We start from the raw sequence: 14,307 nt of genomic DNA on the forward strand, positions 1-14,307 counted from the left end.
TTGATTAATGGAAAGAACTTCCAAATTCAATGAGGTGACAGTTTATCAAATCCAATGGAGGGATCAAATTGTGGGTATCTAGTTTAAAAGTTGATGAAAAAGGGAAAAAATAATTCAATAGTAGGCGAGACTGTAAAATAAAATGATTGATCAAATCAAATGAATTGGAACAAAAAGAACTAAGAAGTTTGATGAAAAATAAAAGGATAAAGACAAAGAAAGACAAAAGTATATAACAAAAGATAAGACAAAGATTAGAGTGTATAAAATCTCATGATACGAGGGTTTTCAAAATCTTATGAGATAAAACTATTTAAATTTCAATGAGGCAAGAGCGCATAAGTTCCAATGAGGCAAGAGTAAATGAGTGTGAAGTGTATAAAATCCAACTAAAACACAAAATTGTTGAGTGTTTAAAGTTTAAGAGATTTTACAGGAAAAAGTTGTTTATTGTAACTTTAATTTATAAATTGTTAACTCATTATAATTTGAACTTAAAGACGAATGTCGTTGTTCCATATACATTTTTTATACAGTATTTTTTTTAACCTTTAAATACATTTTTTTAATTGTTTTCATTTGATTGGATATTTCAACAGTTTGTTTGCACAAGTTGCATCATAAAGTTTTCAAAAAAAAAATAAGTTTAAATTTATATGCTTACTCAACCTATATATTTTTTTAAGTTTTACATCCACTTATGTGGTTTCTATAGTGCTATTTAAACATAGTCTCTTATGGAAAATTGGAAGCAATTTTTACAACCGGATGCTCTATCTGACATTAACCTGTATGCTCTATCTGACATTAACCTGTTTTGCAGATCAGGACTGCATATTGGATTATGATGTTCAATACTCAATTTTAATACTCATTTATCATAATGACAACTACAAGCTAATTATTTTCATTAATTTCTTACAGTTATCATTTATACATTTTCATTTTTACAATAGCAATAAAAATACTAAATTATTTAATTGGTAATAATAATAACAATAATAAAAGTGATAATAACAATAACGATTATTAATAATAAAAAGCTATAATTAGATACATTCATAAAATAATAAATATTAATTATAGTTATAAGTATAATAATATTTAAATAAGATTTTTAAAGATGGTGTAACTCATGCAGAAGTCTGATCATAGAAGTGACACTAACATTAGCATTATTGATAAAATCTTACATTATTGTCATAGTGTTTTCTAAAAATTGTTTATTAATGTCATAGGTGTTTTCTTAAGATTGTATATTAATGTCAAATTGTTTTTTAAAAGTTGTATATAGTTCTACTTGTTTTTTTTGTTGTTGTTGTTTTTTAGTATTTATATTACATAATTATCAATTTTTGTCAATTTCCAACTTTATTTTTAGTATTTTGATCAATAGATTAGGCTATTTTTTATCATAATCTTTATTTATTTGTTTTTGTAACACAATGATCTCATTTAGGTGACCAACAATGCTTTCCAGAACAAATAGTGAAGCTGTTGAGTGAGAATCCAAAAGGATAGATTTCCAAAAGGATAGATTTCCAAAAGGATAGATTTCCAAAAGGATAGATTTCCAAAAGAGTAGTGAGACTTAAAATTAAAAAATTATATCTTTATAAAGAAAGGGAGGGAGGCAACGAATACAATTAAAAACCAAACTACTATAATATTTTGTATGCAGCATTGCAGTTATATTTGCTAGCTGGTATAATGAATGTTGGCATAACAAGAAAAAAAAAAAAATTTTTTTGACTGCCTGTGTGTGACAGCTAATTTGCTGCACTACTGTCAGTGACTGTCAAGGTTTAAATATGGTACAAAGTACTCATCCAGTAAACACAAGACCTATTAAATATGTCTTGTGTTAACTAGAAAATCAACTAATATGTCTACAGTATAAATGCATTCCGTAGAAGTACAATAAATTTAACAAAGCAATAAAAATCAAAGGTATGGGTAAAAATATTGGCATTGTTTGAACCAATTTTAATTCAAACAGTTGATATATGGTGATTCCCATCCTCATGAATGAATTTTAACTACAAATGATGTTTTGGAGAGCCTAAGACCTGAACTGACATTACTTGTCAAGGGCATGCTCTCACAACAAGTTTTATGTCATGTTAATTAGTATTACACTGGACTTCACTAAAAAACAAAATATTATGAATCCTTTTTTCCACCTTAAAACAAATTTTCATTGGATTATTTTTCTTTTATCTTTCTGCTTAAAACAAATTTTTTTTAATTAGTTGGGTATCTATAATTTTTTTTAATTAGTTGGGTATCTATAATTTTGGATTATCACTCAACGGTTATTTTGTTCCTAGAATTAGATTCTCATATATATCTCACTCAGTTGGTCCATTGGTTACCTGTATGCAACCATTTTGTGACAGAAACAAAGTAAATCATTTTTCTTTGTTGCTCTCCAATTTTATTTTCTAATAAATAATATTCTAATTTTATTAGAAAAATTATTCTTAATCTTGGTTTTTGGTTTTATAATCAAAGTTTTTATCATTTTAATTCAACTTAAAATCATTTCTAAGCTTTATCTAACAACTGTTCAGTCGATATTTTTTAGAAAGGTTTGAGATTAGTGAATCTTTAAACTTGGTTTAATTTGGCAGAAATTATAATAAATATATACTTAACCAATTTCTTATCTTTTTAGCATATTGTGAGCTAGCAAGATAAAACATAAAAAGTTTTCAGTTCTAATATGGAAATCAGCTTTATTATTACATTTAATTTCAATTAAGTTTTGATTTATATGTAACATTAGATAAAGTTTTTCGTTATCAGAAGTTGCTTTGAAACATTATTCTGATGTTTCAAAGCATCATCTAAAAATGTACTATATTTACTTGTTTTTAATCATAATTTTGTAACATATTTCATAAACTTTTTTTTTTTTTTTTTTTTTTTTTTTATATTTATATATATAAACTTTTTCATTAAACTTTTCAAAACTTTTTTTACTATTATATCATTGTTTATATTGAAGAAAAATGAAGCATAAATTTATCAAGGTACGGTACTTACCTTACAAGGTAGGATATTTTTTGCTATAGATTTGATTTATTAAGTTTGAATATTTAATTTATTATAACTATATATACAAAGCTTCCTTAAAATTTAGACTAGAGAATAAATTTCACATAAAATTTATAATGAAATTGTAAAACAAATTTTTTTTTTTTTTTTTTTTTTTGTGTTAAAAATTTTTATTTGAGAAAATAAAAATTTCTAAAAAAATCATAAATCATAATTAGTTTTAATTAAAATTAATTTATGACTACAAATTTTAGTTTTTTAGATTCAAATTTAGACTCATTCACATTATTTGTTCATTATTTTGTTATTGTTAGTAAGGAATATCAAAGGTGGACTGTGCATAAGTAAAGTGGACTTCGTTACTTATGCACAGTTTTTATTGCTTTTTTATTTAAATAAGAATTAGGAAAGTGTGATATTGTGACAATTTTTACAACCAGATGCTTTCCCTGGCATCAACATTTTGATGCCAGGGAAAGCATCTGATTGTAAAAAAAACTTAATTGTGGGTTAGGGTGAGAAAAGCTCTTCTCACCCAACCCACAATTAAGTTTTAAGTAAGGAAGGTTCTGTTAAGAATTTAAAATAAACTTTACAAATAAGGTATTCGATTGAAAATATAAAATTTTAAAAGTAAAAAAAATTTTGTTTAGTAAATAGATACAATTTATAAAGTAAAAAAGATAATAAAAGATGTTTAGTGAAAAGGTAACAAAATTTATTTATTAAAAAATTAATACTTATACTAAAGCCTATTTTTAAAAAATTTAAAAAGTTTTCTTAAACTCATTAAATCTAAACTTGTTATTTTAACACATTTTTTTATTACCATTTTTTTTTTTTATATAGTGTTTCTAATCCATGGGTGTGCTGGTTACAAAAAACTTATACTGGATTATCTTAAAGAGATTCAATTTTACATGGATCTTTTTAATAAATTTTTAAATAATCAGGTTTTCCTGGGCGAGAGGGTGTAAAAGAATAATCAAAGTTGATGTCTGGCCTTGTACTATGAAGTTTAGGAGGTTGTATTTTCAGATAAGAACTTGACACAACCAACGCAGGTATTGTTTTTGAAGATACTAAAATTACTTTGTTTTAATTGTTACAGTATAATTATTTTAATTATACTGTGTTTTTATAAATATTCTTATATTTATAAAAATATAGTATTATTAAAAGTTTGTAATCTATTAATTTATTGATAAAGAAATCAGTTATAATTCTTATAACTAATTTATAACTAAAATACTGTTTAAAATGTACCTAATATGTATACTCATATTAGAAAAGAGAATCAAATTAACTTAAAACTAACTACTTTTGTCTATGTAAAGCACCAGAGACCAGAAAGTTTCTTGTTTATGAAACATAGATTACACGCTTAGTCCAGAAACATATTAATTGGTTGAATTTTCATTTTAGTTATACTTCCTTGGTTAAACTGATTAACAATTAGAATTTGATTTCTTAATATAGTTTTATTTTATATAAAATATTCAGTTTTGCTTAAAGTAAGCTTAGGGGCCATCCATAAACAACGTCATGCAATTTATTGCAATTTTAACCCTTTCTCCTTATCACAAGACATTACAAAAGTTTAGACTCCCCCTCGAATGTCACATGGTGCTGACCCCCACTTCCTTTAGGATAAATATTGCATTATTTAGATAGTTAACTAAATATAAAATACATTTTTCTAAATTATTGTCATATATGTATGTTTAATGGAAAAATTACAATGGGCAGCGATAATAAAAGAAATGATTATTATCTTTATTATTATTGAATTATTACCAATTATTCACTTGTGATTTATAAAATTACATTTTACAATCATAGAAGTATAATATTTTCAAAATGTTTAATTTTAGTTTATAATAGTTAAATATAGTAGTAATTGAAACTTTTTTATATTACTACCATAAAGTAACTATTATCTCGCAGCTATTCCACATTCTAAATTAAATAATTCAATAAAATAAGCCTTAAAATGATTGTAACAATAAATACAAGTTTAAATATTTATAACAAACCTAAATATTTATAGCAGTTGAATCGCACCCCTTCTTCATCTATTAGGCTGACGCATATGTATTTTTAAAACATTGTTTCCAGTTTAGGATGTTGGATGCTGGGTCTCCTTGACTCAATGCATGAGTTTTACTTGTGTCTCTGTTTTTATGACTAGGCAATTCAATTTATCATCTCCTAATGAGTGTTCAGCTCTAAAACTCAGTTTTATGGTTCTAAGGCTAGCTGGTAGTCAGGTCTCCCAAACTCTGTGGTAGCTCTCAGAGAGGCTGATTCCATCAACAGCTGAAAAATATCAAAGTATTAACATTGCCATGTTGCGCATATATGGTGTCCCTGTTTGTACTTTTGATGTGCATTGCTAAGGCCACATTTGGAGCCCTTTGTTACAGCTTAGGGTTTATTAATGGTAATGAGGCAATTGCTTGGACTATTAAACAATGTACTGAGTACTGTCTCTGTTTTGAGTCAAGTTCTTTAACTAATTTAAAAAATAAATAAAGTACCAAAAACTATAAAATACAAAAAATCGCCAAGTTCTCTAAACCATTCATTCACTAATATTCGTGGTCTTCGAAGTAACTTTTCTTCTGTTGAGTCTTATCTCTTGCAAAGGTCACCAGACTCCTTTAATTTGTAAAGACTCCAATAATCACATGCTTGGCCTAAGCATTTACATTCGTAAGACTTCACCCATTTGTTGGGAAACTAGGTTTGTATCCACAGACTATTCTTTTATGTGCTTTCGTTTAGCACCACTTCACTCTATCACCTTTCTCTTTGTTCTATATCGCTCTCCTTCATCTCAAAACTGCACTCTTTTTGATGTTATTTCTGATCATATTGACCAAGCCCTCTCTCTTTATCCATCAGCCAATATTGTTGTTGTCGGTGACTTTAATGCTCATCACACTAAATGGCTTGGCACTAGTATCAGTGACTCTGCAGGCATTAAAGCCCACAACTTTTGCCTTTCTCAATCCCTAACTCAAATAGTCAACTTTCCAATTCACTTTCCAGACAACCCGAATCATTTACCTTTTCTACTCGACTTATATCTTAATTCTGATCCTAGTCAGTGCTCATTTTTTCCACATACACCCTTAGGTATTTTTGATCGCAGTTTGATCTCTCTAGAACTAATATCTCATTCTTCTTCATCACCTGAATTCCCCTATTATCGTACCTCTTACAACTACCTTAAAGCTAACTGGGACTCTTTCCATTATTTTCTTTGTGAAAGTAGAAATCTTTTGTCTTCATGTCGACAAATTTGCTTCTTACGTAACTTTGTGGATTCAGGCAGAAAACAGATGTCTGTTTATTACTGCTAGAAACCATTGTAAAAAGGTTCTGCCTAACGCCAAAGCCCGCTATTCTCAGGTCATGAAATCTCGTATTTCATCACAAAAATTAGGCTCATTATTAGTCATCTTTACGCTGTGCCACATATTAAATTTAACGTTTTTACATTCAAAGTTTTAAATAATAATCCTTAGTTAAAGCGTATTTTTATTTTAAATTTGTGTAGCGTAAGTTGAAACTACATCCATTTACTAAAGTCCTGGCACTTTTTCGTTAAGTTTTTGTTTATAAAATGAATTATGTCATTAAGTAATTATTATTTTGTCGCGTTGGTTTGACAAGATTCTAACTGAAACTTTTTACATTGGGAGAATAAAAAAAAAAAGTTTTTTTTTTGAATGTTTATTAAAATTATTTATATTGTTTTTTTATTTGTTTTTGTATTCTTATTTTGGTTGACATGTAAATGTAAGCAAAAATATAAAAATAACAATTATATAAATATTTTTATTTAGACATTTAAAAAAAAAAAGATTTATTTGCTATTCTCCTAATATATTAAAAATCAGTCAAAACCTTTTTTATTTTTGTTTTAATGAGACATATCGTTTGTTTGGGGGGTCATCCATTAACATGTCACCCTATTTTTGTCAATTCTTAACCCTTTCCCTCCTGTCACAAACAATAATATATGCCCCTCTCCCTCCTAAACTGTGATAGCAGTTTTTATGTTAAAAATATTTTAAATGATTTAAATTTAAATACTTTGTAGCATTTAAAAAATTCAACCTAATGAAAATAAGGCAATACGCATAAACGTAAGAAGTGTAAGTGAAAACTTTGACAAACCAATTTAAATGACTTAATTAAGTATTAATAAAGTGGTAATACTAAATTTTTTAAAGTTGCTCTTGGTCTTGCGGAAAAACTGTATTCAATTTAATAACTTTCATACTTTTATATTATGAAAATTCACTCAGGAAGAGTGCCACCAGTTTTAAAAATTTCTTTGTTAATTATTTTTAATGAATGAGTTCAACTTTTGTTACGTTCTCAAACTCTTAGTAATAGATATAAAAAATTGATGATAATAATTGCTCGTAAACATAAGCGATTTAATGTAAGTTAAACATATAGTATGAAAAAAATCAGTTTATTTCCGTTAGCCGGTCACCTCTGATAAATTTTTATATTTTTTTTAAATTAGTTTAAATTTTTTTAAATTCTCGACATCTTGTGAAAGTTTCTAATGTAAACCGCTTTACTGATTTGCAGAAATCAGACCTAAAAGTTGAAACAATTTTTTTACTGTGTTTTTCCGTGTAACGTAAGTTAAGTGGCATTTTCTGCAATAAAATGCCCTCTTTCAACCAAACTCAAAACTTTTTAGTTTATTTTATTCATTAGACTAACAGCTTTCATACAAAATATCTAAAAATTTAATTTAAAGTTTAAATAGGCAAATATTTGATAAAGTTGCGCGTGTAACTTAAGTTAAAAATGGAATAGCCCATATATATATTATTTTTATGTTTTTATTTTTTCATTAATAAAAAAAATATATTATCTTTGTTTTTATTTTCTCATTAATAATTATAATGATAAATTATTAATTAGAAAAATAAAATAATATAACAATTAGTTTAGTTTTTTCAGCGCGTTTTTAAAATGTGCTGTTTTTTATTTATACTAAAAAATTGTCGGTAAGTTATCAACAAAAAAAATATGCGTGGTCATTCAAGGCGTGCGACCACATGCATCTTCTGAGAAGGCCTGTTTATTACTTTTTGGTATCTTGGGTTCTCATCAGGGCCACCAACTGTCAAAACTAAAATTGGTTCAACCAATACCACTTCTGGTAATGGATTCAAACTCCTTGAGTGTAACCAATCTTTAAAAATCAAGTCCATGGCTGTTGATTTTGAGTTTTTCTGATCTGATTGCTATATAGGTTGGTCTGAAATATCCTACTGCTTCTTGGTTTCCAAGACTATTAGGCTGAATTGAGGTTCCAGCATACACCAATGGAATTAATTTTTGTCCTTGAGCCATCACCCAATCATCCTCAGGTAAGCTGTACTTAACATGCATAAGTAATGGAGCTTTGTCATCTTGACTTAAAAAACACATTTCATTTATTCGTAACATGGTTGCTAACTCTTCTAAGTGCCTTATTGTAGCTGTACAAAATAAGCTGTCGATATGTTTAGCGTGCTGATCATTCTGTGCTTTAATTAATTTTACTGGTACATAATACATATATGTACATAATACATATATGTATTAAGTACCAGTAAAATGGTGTTCACCTTCAAGAGATGAACTGCGCTTTGGTAAGAGACGAAGGTAAAACCCGTTTCTACTGATTGTGAAGCCTTCCATTTTCAACTGTTCAGTCAGTTGGTCTAATGTTTTGATGCTTCTACATACATCACTATTTCCTTTTTCATGTTTTTTCAGGTTTGTCTGGATTATCTTCAATATTTTTTATCAACTTTCATTTCATTTTACTTCTGAATCAGTTCTTCTTGGCAAGCTTTTCTGCTTTTTGTAGGATATGCTGAAACATGGGTCAAAAATACGCTGGTTTGTTTCATTTTATCCATAATCCATAAGAAGTTCATTCTATGAAAAGAATTTATCGAAGTTTACAAATTTTTTTTTTTTTTTTTTTTTTTTTTTTTTTAATTAACCACCCCAAGGCCGAGAAGGCCACTACAGATGAGGAGGCTACTTGTGGTTATAACCCTCTCTCAACCCTATAACTCTGAAACATGAACCTTGACGAACAAGGCCACTGTGCAGAGAAACAAGTTGAGCGCAGTACTACCAGGGACGTGGTGGGAATCGAACTCGGAACCTCTCACTTATGCAGCGAGCGCTCTACCACTACACCACTACCGCATATGCGCCTAAAAATTGATTGAGAAAAAAAACTTAAAATGTGGTCGAAATATTGAATACTTACATTTAAGCAGCTACTTGTAAATAATTTTTTATATTCAATTTGTTATGTTATTTTGTTTTATGGTAAATTGTGAATTTTTTTTATATGTTAATTGTTGTCACTACTTAACGCTTTAGTGTGTTAAGTCTAATAAAGAACCCTCTCTTTCCCCTTCCCTTCCCACCCCCTCCCCAAGGTGTCTGGCGTTGTTTATGGACAGCCCCTTAAGACCATTGCAAACAATGAAAGACTTGAAAAAATTGACTGGACATTTTTTTTTCCAGAAGACTCATAAAAATTTTAACATAAAGGTCATATGCAAGATTTCCGCATAGTACGTAGGGTGACCCTACGCACTATGTGGCAATATTTATTCAAAAGTTTTGTAATGGAGCACTGAGCTTAAGTAAATTATGTTAATGTACAAATAGAGTGCTTGATGTTCATAAAGAACAATAATAAATTAAAGGAATTCAGGAAGTTTCCTAATGAACCTACAGAAGGAGAAACAGCCTGTCCAAGAAAAATTAGATAAGTGTTTTTACTAATTGTGTGTGTGTGTGTGTGTGTGTGTGTGTGTGTGTGTGTGTGTGTGTGTGTGTGTGTGTGTGTGTGTGTGTGTGTGTACAAAAAAAAACTAGAGATAAGTTTCTTAAACTTGAAAAATATTTAAAATCTTTGGTGTTTAGAATTATAATAGACATCAAAATATTGTTAAATGCACCAATATCTGGAGAAGAAATTACAAAAACTTTTATAAACTATCAGGGTCATATATTTAAAGGGGAGAAATAACTGATGATGAAGGATTGAGTTGATGGAAGTTGAATTAGTAGCAAATCTAATCTTTTAATATAAAATGTTAAATAATAAATTTAATTAATTAAAATATAATAGTATTTAAGAATAAATGCTATTAAAACAATGTGTAATAATCAAGTTATATAATTATTAAAAGAAAGGATGCAGTTCTCAACATCCACAAAATTAACTTAGATAATGCTTAGATAATTAGATTATTCAGAATCAATCTATTGATGTTGTTATAGGAAATGAGTTGTGTTTTTATTTCTGACAAGTTGGACACATGTCAGCTAATTGAGTAGGTGAATCTGAATATGCAAGAAAAATAATCATTTATGCTTGGTTTGTAAGAAGAACTTATTCTATGTATTTTTTATACAGCAGGTGTATTTTTTATACAGCAAGTGTTAATAAAGCAATTGTTGAACACCAAAAGCTATTTTGCTATGACTAAGGAACATTTAAACCAAAAAAACTATGGTTTTTGGTTGTTTTTTTTGTTTAGTTTTTTTAAAAAAAACAGTTTCTTTTTCAACCCTGATTTTAGCTAACATCTTACTGGATCTCTTGCACAGTTCAGTGGAATGGTGTGATCACTCATACCACTGTCTTCTGAACTTTTACTACTGGATTTATCTGCATCATCAAATGATTGAATACCATTTGTTTTAACTTTTTTTCTTTTAGGAACCAGATTTTGCGGATGGGTTCTGATAAGTTCTGTCAAAGTACTACATCGGCCTTTGCACCCATCAGAAAACTTCTTAACTTCATAAAAGTGTGTCTTCTGGATTTTTAAATTTAGCATATTTAATGCAATAAATCAGACATTTTATCCTAGTTACTTTAATACATATCTTACTTATATTTGCCTTGGTTTATTCAAAAACTTATATTATCAGTGGCAGCCTCTACTTTCTTTCAAACTGATTTCTCTGAGTTATATGGTATTGGCAGCTTATTCAATAATTGACAATTCATTTGAGATTTTTTAAATAACATTAGTTGACTTAAGAATATTACCCAATTCTAAAAGAAAATGGTTTTTCAAAAAAAAAACCTTGATACCTTCTTGATATGTGCTTTATCTGAAAATTCTGTCAGCAGCAATTATATTCCCATATACTTTACTGTCTTCTAAATAATGAAATGACAATGAATTAAATTACTAGTAACTTTGGTTTAGTGGTTAGAGTTCTGGCTTTAGATATATATGTAGCGTTGGTAAGCAAGGAGGTGTGAACTTTGTGGATAAGTGCTGCTCTGTGATAAGACCATTAGGACTTAAATAAATAGATTATCTTCTGATATCCTATACATCTGAAAAAAAACATAAATTTAGTCGAAGTAAGTTTAAATTTAAAATATACAACAGATAAGAGTTAAATTTTATGAATTATTTAAATATTGTAATTTTTGATAACGCTTTAAAATGTGCAGAGGGTTTTTTAAATGTTACTCTAAATTTTTGAAATTTCAATTTTTATATTTTTGCAAGTTTTATTTTAATCCTCCAGTCACAATTGCTTAAAAAAAATTTCCACATTTATCTATCTTTTGTATTTATGGTGTTAAAAAAAATGATAATAGATTAAATGTTACATATGTTTTTTTACTATATCTTTTGTTACATATGTTTTTTTACTATATCTTTTGTTTTTTTATCTTTGACACTAAATGTTTTTTATTCTTTATTTTTTTTAATTATATTTTTAGCATGAGATATTTTTTATCCTTTAATATTATTATTTTTTTAATCTATCAACTCAATAATAATGATTGCAATCACTCTATAGAAATATAATAAAAAATATTTAATTGATTTTTGATTACTTGGAACTTTAAGATATTTTAGTTAGCTAATAAAGATATTTTTTGAATAATTAATTCAAAAATAAATCTTATTCTAATAAGGTGGTATACCACCTTTTGCCTTTTGTTACAAAAATGTCAGGCTAAAGTTACCAAATAAATAATCAAAATGACCATAAAAGTTTAAATTGCTGTCAAGTTTCAAAAAAGTTGCAAACAATGAAGTTTTTATACATTAAGAAAAAAAAAAAAAAAAATGCTAGTAAAAATTATTCCAGCTTTACTTTTTCAATAATGTTTTTTCAAGACAAAAGTAGCAATGATATGTTTATATGTGCAATATGGATTTTTTTCATTTTAGAAACTTTAAAAAAAACTTTTTTAAACTCTATCAGTGTTTAAAAATATTATAAGAGATCGTTTTTTTATAAAATTTTTAAATAATAATGAACATAATAGTATTATTTTTAAACATTTTATTGTATACATAATAAATTTTATTATGAGTATATATTATAATTTTATTATGAGAATATATTTGTTTCTTGTGATTTAAAAAAATATTTTCAAAAATATATTTAAGTTTATTTTTAATTGTAGATTTAACTTTTTTTTTTTTGTTTTTTTTTGTTATTCACCTCCTCAAGGCCAAAAAGGCCACTACAGATGAGGAGGCTACTTAATAGTGGTTATAACCCTCTCTCAACTCTATAACTCCTAAACACGAACCTCGACGAAAAAGGCCGCTGCGCGGAGAAACAAGTTGAGCGCGGTACTACTAGGGACGTGGTGGGGATCGAACTCCGAACCTCTCGCTTATGAAGCGAGCGCTTTAACCACTACACCACTACCGCATTAGTTGATTATTGATTGGTTGTTGTTGTGGTAAATTATTTGCATTGTATTTTCAGTGGTTAGAAGGTGAGAAGATCTTATTTTCTATTAAGAAAAATATTTCAGTTCTAAAAATATATTTATTTTTGAAACAAAATCTTTTTTTAACTGTAATATTGATAATAATATAAATAATTTTATATGCAATAATTTTAATATAATTAATAATAAAGTATATAATAATAGCACATAATTTTTTTAGAAAGTGATTTTAAAGTTATGAGAAGTTGCTTTTTTGGGGGTTTTTTGCTGGAAAATAAGTCATCATTGTAGGGTTACTTAAAAGATTTACAATGATTTACCGTTGTCAAAAAAAACTTCCTTTTTTTGGTTAAAATTTTTTTTTATTAAAAATGTCAAAAATCATCAAAATTTAATATCATTATTGAGCATGCTTTTTAAATTTAGCGTATTTTTTCTCTCCCCCTTAGAATATTAATAGCAATAATAGGTTGTAATGTATGCTCAGTTGTTTTTTTGCCCCTTTGTTTTATTAATTCTTTTTTATTTAATGCATTTTAAGTCATCATAAAAGAGCAATCTAGTGTCTTTTGAATAAAATCATAGGTTTTTTCTTTGTTTTATTTCACAATCAGTTTTTTTTTTTCTTCGCTACAATGCTTTCCACAGCCGATTGTTTTAGTTTAAATCAAATAAAATTTAATATACATGTAAAATAAGATATATATATATATATATATATATATATATATATATATATATATATATATATATATATATATATATACACAATATACATGTAAAAATAAGATTTTAACATATATTATGGTTACTTATAATTTATTAAAAATGATTTTTATAAAGATAAATGATCTGGTGAGAGTTACCATGGTATGAGCGAGCATGGTATAAGTCAAAAAAAAGATTGAGTTAAATCAATATTTATAATTAGAAAGCATCATTCTGTTAAATTTGAGATGTGTCATATTTAATTTTATGTAAAGAAACTGGCTACTGTTTTTTTTTTTTTTTTTTTAAATATGGTTTGTTAGGATTTCTCTTTAGTAAATCTAGTAAAAATCTCAAATTGAAGTCAAACGTTGACTTACACCATTGGTTCTCACCGCCATATATATATATATATATATATATATATATATATATATATATATATATATATATATATATATATATATATATATATATATAGTGAAAACTTATTACGAAGGGACTGAAAAGTTTCAGTATGTTTTTTTTCCGAAAAAAACACATACTGAAACTTTTTAGGTCCCCTCTTTGTAATAAGTTTTCACTATATATATATATTTATTTATATATATTTATATATATATATATATATTTATATATATTTATATATATTTATATATATATATATATATATATATATATATATTTATATATATATATTTATATATATATATATTTATATATATTTATATATATATATAAAGTAAATTTACCTTCAAAGG

The 14,307-nt window shown here is 26.7% G+C and overlaps 1 protein-coding gene across 4 annotated transcripts in view; it reads left to right on the forward strand.

Moving 5' to 3' along the window:
• LOC100201833 (non-POU domain-containing octamer-binding protein) overlaps positions 1-14,307 on the forward strand; it is a 43,488-nt gene that overhangs the window by 28,725 nt on the left and 456 nt on the right. For 3 of the 4 annotated variants that reach the window (XR_010637725.1, XR_010637726.1, XR_010637727.1), the window contains one exon: positions 3,910-4,124. The gene's annotated coding sequence lies outside the window, so the exon portion shown is untranslated. Of the gene's footprint in view, positions 2,945-3,909; positions 4,125-14,307 lie in introns of those variants that run through there. The other variant, XM_065793933.1, reaches the window with a different exon arrangement.

The sequence above is a fragment of the Hydra vulgaris genome, chromosome 03 (assembly GCF_038396675.1).
Source record: "Hydra vulgaris chromosome 03, alternate assembly HydraT2T_AEP".
NCBI classification, from domain to species: domain Eukaryota; kingdom Metazoa; phylum Cnidaria; class Hydrozoa; order Anthoathecata; family Hydridae; genus Hydra; species Hydra vulgaris.